At 41.2% G+C, this 5,333-nt stretch overlaps 1 pseudogene; it reads right to left on the reverse strand.

Moving 5' to 3' along the window:
• Positions 1-333: 333 nt before the first annotated feature.
• LOC103604466 lies at positions 334-808 on the reverse strand (annotated as a pseudogene).
• Positions 809-5,333: the final 4,525 nt, after the last annotated feature.

The raw sequence follows: 5,333 nt of genomic DNA on the forward strand, positions 1-5,333 counted from the left end.
CCTGGACCTTGCTGTTATCAGCACCACACTGTAACCCACGGAGCTAACCAGCCAGCCCTCTACATCTTTTTTTTTTCCCCCTAGGCAAAGAACTTTATTAATCTTTGTTTCATTATTCCCAGGCTTCTTTAGCTTAATTAGCTGCAAAGAATGAATTGTGTATAAGCAAAACCGAAAAGAGCTGCAGTGTCCAAGGGGCTTGGGCTTAAAAATATTAGAGATCTAGATTTTATCAGATCCTTAAACAAAACAATTTTAAAAAGCAGTCATAATATAAAATAGAAGCTCCCAGAAACTTCTTCAAATTTTGTCTTCTTCAGAAGTTCACCCAATTCAGTTTGCCTCATTCTTGGAAGCCTCATCGAAACTGTCCACAAGATCTGGAACTTCATCCTCCTCCTTCTCTCCACTAGCAAGTGGTGCTTTTCCATCCATAGATTGTTTGGGCAGAATGTCAGCCAGTTTCTTTAAACTAGTCGGACTGTCTGCACCAGGCTGGTTTAAGATGCTGGGTAGCATTTCTGTCAGCTGGTTTGTCTCAGCATGGCCTATAATGGTGAAAGTGCTCACTGCTAGAGATGCCTGAACTTTAGCGCTGTTAAAGTGAATCACTGTTCCCTGGTTTGTATACATATCCACTTCTTCAATACCCCTAACTTCTTTAAGGAGAACTGAAATATCTTATCATCTGCTGTAGCTGTTCTATGAACCACCTTCTTTCTACTCTACAAGCAATTCTTTTCCCACCAGTGCGCACTTGTGCCTGCAGTTTGGCAAGTTTTTCCTGGTTCATGATAGTTTCTTTCATTTCGTTGGAGCGGAAGAAAGGCCGTGCGGAGGACCAGGATTGGTGCTCAGAGGGTCCCCAGCAGACCAGCTGAGATTAGGCACACACACAGGGACACAAGATGACAGCTAAAGGGAGGCCAGAAGTGATGCAACGCCACTCTACATCTTTTAATGTAAGACTTTCTGGCTGTTAGAAGTTATGAGGAGACTCGAGATGGTATTGCAAGCTAGAGAATGAAGCAATACTTTCAAATTTTGAGGGAAATTTATTTTCAGCCTAGATTTTAGTACCAGAAAAACCATCATTCAAATGTGGAATATAGAATATGTACATTTTCAGACAGTAAAGTGTGGCAAAGATTGTCCCCCCAATAGCCATTCTCTTCTATAGTAATAAATGTTGTACAGCTTCTACAGGTTGCCCTGCAAAAGACTGTATTTCTCACTCTTCCTTGCAGCTAGGTGTGACCATGTAACTAGGTTCTGGCAAATGAGATGAGAGCTGAAGTTATATATGCAACTTCTGGGTCATGCCCTAAGGAGAAAGGAGCTCACCCTTTCCCTCCTTTTCTTCCTTCTGACTGAAACGTAGGTGTAAATGAAGGAGTTAAAGCAGCCACCATGGACCACAAAAAGCTACTTGTTGAGGATGCAAGTAGTAATAAGAGAATAAACCAGAGTTCACCATATTAGCCTTGAAATGCTTATCCTTGGAGTGTTATGTGACAGATATAAACTTCTATCTTCTTTAAGCCACTGTTATTTTGACCTTTGATGTATCAGCTAAACCTGTATTTTGCCTAAAATCCCAAATCTCAGAAAGTTTGCCTGTTATGTATTTTTCTCATTAATTTACCTATGATATGCTCCACCAACACAAGGGAATCCACCAAGAAAGAGGAAACCATGAGATTCAGGAAAAAGAGGATTCGGTAGTAGGTAGAGACAATGGAAGTACTCAGGAATGTATTTAGTTATATGAAATAGAAATTCTATATAGCTAGTGGCTTCAATGAAAGGGATTTTTCTCTCACCAGATGAGAGGTCCAGAAGATAGCAGTTCATGGCTCATAGAGTTATTCCATAATGTCCTCAGACACCCAGTCTTTTTCTAATTTTTTACTCCACCATCCCCATGGCATGCATTTTATACTCAGGTTTACAAGTTGGTTGCTGGAACTTCAGCCATCACTACCATGTTTTACACAGCAGGAAGGAGAAAGGATTAATGACCAAACAGTATGAAATCCTGCTGATTCAGCCTTCTTTTTAAGGAGCTCTCCTAGAAGCTCCACCCAACAACTTCTATTTTTACTTCATTGGCCATAAATTAGTCACATGACCAATCTTATTTGCAAAGAAGTCTGGGAAATATAGTCTGTTACCCACAGCAAAATCAGAGTGTGGTTAATAAGGATTAAGGAAAGAATAAATATTGCATAAGCAAATTGATGTTTCTATCACTACTACCTTGCCCTTTCTTTCCAAAATGTTTCCATTGCCTGTGGGTAGTAGGAATATGGTTGATGAGAGGGTTTTTTTCATTTAAAAATTTTTTGTATACTGGTTATTTTATAGCCAACATGTATTATTGTTCCAATCACACACACAGAAATATAATAAGAGCTAACTTTTTTTTGATTACTTACCACATGCTAGGCCTGTTCTAAACAATTTATATGTATGCATATTTGTGAATTCCTCAAAGTAAATGTTTGAGGTAAGTGCTACTGTTATTTCCATCATATATTTAGGAAAACTGAGGCAAAAGGAGGTTAAGCAACTTGCCCAATGTCACCCAATTAGCAAGTAGGAGAGCCAGTGTTCAATCCCAGGGACTCTAACTAAGTGTCTGCCCTTCACCTCAATGTTGTACTGCCCCTCCTAAAAGGAAGTTAAAAATAATTTTGAAAAGAAGGCAAATGCTGCTAATATCAACGATCCTAACTATTTTCACAAAGACAAGTGATACAACTCCACCATCCCTCTCATTAACTTGATGGGCTCTATATTGGGTGAGATCCTTGGCTGGGGGTGTCCTGCACATGCCACAAAATGGGAACCATATCCTGAAATCAACTGTATCCCCATCTAGAAGGCAGTAGGCTTGGGCTCTGCTCACTTTTAAATACATTTGACATCCTTGGCAGCCCTGGCCATCATCAATACCACTTAACATATTTCCAAGGAGTCTGGTATGTTTGGGAGTGCTTTCTCGCCTCAGACTAAATTGGCCAGTCCACAGGGTGAGTGCCTGAATCTTTGCTAGACTGGTTTGAACCTGTTCTGTGTACATAAGAATGAAAAATATTAGACATCTGTCACTTCATCCAGTTAAGTCCTACATTTAGTTTATTAATAGAACTAAGAGTCTAACATAGGTCACCTGACTCCTTCAGTAGATGCCATTTCAATGGATTCGGAGTCCCTCTAATACCGGTATCTTCATTTCTGCCTTCTCCTTTCTTTAAATGATTGCATTAACTAAAATTGCATGAGCTGGGGCCGGCCCGGTGGCGCACTGCTACAGTGCGCCGCTTGGGAGCGCAGCGGCGCTCCCGCCGAGGGTTCGGATCCCACATACAGACCGGCCGCTCACTGGCTGAGCGAGGTGCAGGTGCAACACCGAGGGTTGCGATCCCGTTGCCGGTCACGAAAAAAGACAAAAAGGAAAAAAAAAAAAAGGGAATAAAATTGCATGAGCTAAAATTGCATTGACTGTGACTGGTGACGTTTGATAGTTCCAATGCCTCCAAAAAGCCCTGTTAAGTCTGGCATTGAGCCATCTCCAAATGAAGAACCCATTTTCCTGGCAAGAAACAATTAATGTGAACCTAGACTAACATGGTATTAAAGAGGCCTATGAATTTACATAGCTGGAGATTGTTCACTACAATTCCAGGTCAGTCTGTGTAAAAAATGTTTTTCCTCATTGGATGCACCATGGATTGATTTGAGCTTAATTTGATTTAAATTCTGGCACCTGGTGTTGGTGGTTCTTATGTTTGGATTTTTTTTTTTACCAAAATCCTGGCAATAATTTATTTTAGCCCTGTTATATTTAACATCCTTGGAACCAATGTCTGTGTTAGCTTCCTACATTAAGAAGGGAGAAAATGCTTTACTCCAGGATTTCCACAGTTTTTCTGCTCAGAATCCTATTTGGCATGAAGCTAAATTTCATTTTTCAATGTCTTTCCTCCGTTCATTGACTAGTAAGTGGTGCTAGCTTCTCCTAGTGACCTCGCCTTCTTCCTGCCCTTTCTCAGGATCTGTGGACTCCCTGTTCCCCACCCAGACTGGGCCACCCTGAACATCCAGCCATACACTTGAATTTGGGCCACAGGCTTTAGTGGGAAAGAAAGACTATTAAACATTTACTGAGCCTGGCAGGCTATTTCATTTAAATTACCCAATTTAATCTGTGTAGCAAATCTCTTGGGCTGACATTCTTTCAGATGAGGAAACTGGTACTTCAAATAATTAAGTAATTTTCTCCAGGTCCCACAGTGAAGCAAGTCCATGAACTGTGAACCTGGTTCGTAAAGCCCTCTCTGTTGCCTCCTTAAAACAATCTCTTTACTCTGTTAGATTCAAAAGCTGCACATGCCTCATTACGAACTCTTGCCTTGTTATAAAGATGGAAGAGCTATTATCATATATACAAATCATACCTAGGCGCTGCAGATTCAACAGAGACTTCTTGAAGAGTAAACATCCAAAGAAATGAAGCGCCAATTAATATGCTTTGAGGGAATTAAGTGTAAAGTTTCTCTCTTCCCTGAGTTCTTTGTATTTTAATTGGGCAAAATATTGAGTCAAAAGAACAAAACTCTGAGACCTCAGTGAGTCCTGAGTGGTTTCTGATGGACAGGGGATGGACTTGATTGACCTTTCAGGGGTCATTCAAATCCTGCAGTGTAAGGAGCTCAGCCCCGAGCCCCTCTCCCAGCCCTGGACAGAAGCTCCTTTGCCAATGCTTGCTGCTGCTTCTGCTCCCGCAGTACAGCTTGTTCTTAGCATGGTGTCCGGATTTTGTGTTTGTAGTACCCTCGTCCATATTCCTCAGCTCTATGCTCCTAGCTCTTTCTGAAAACATAATTCATACCCCATTATCTTTCATTCCTGTTTCACATTTAAAATAAAATTAACCTCTCTCATGTATCTTTGTGGTATTCACGTTGTCATGTAATTGCTTATATTTCTTTCTCTCGCTGGGCTGTGAAGTCTCCTCAAAGGGAAGAACCAGGTCTTCCTCCAGCCTTGTCTGTCTAACTTCTCCAGGCTCACTGAGCTATAGTGGGTCTTTTTTCTACTTATCAAGCACCCAAAGCTCCTTCTCACCTCAGGGCCTTTGCATTTGATGTTCTCTCTGCCTTGAAATCTTTTCATCTACATTTGCACACAGCAGGCTCCTCATCAGCAGGTGTCAGGTCAGATGCCACCTCTCTGAGAGACTTTTCTAATTCCATGTAAAGAAGCCACCAAATTCCAGCCACTCTCTCACATCCATTTGATGCTATGAGGTTTATTCTGGTCCCTTA

Source organism: Galeopterus variegatus, unplaced genomic scaffold, assembly GCF_000696425.1.
Source record: "Galeopterus variegatus unplaced genomic scaffold, G_variegatus-3.0.2 Scaffold5159, whole genome shotgun sequence".
NCBI classification, from domain to species: Eukaryota; Metazoa; Chordata; class Mammalia; order Dermoptera; family Cynocephalidae; genus Galeopterus; species Galeopterus variegatus.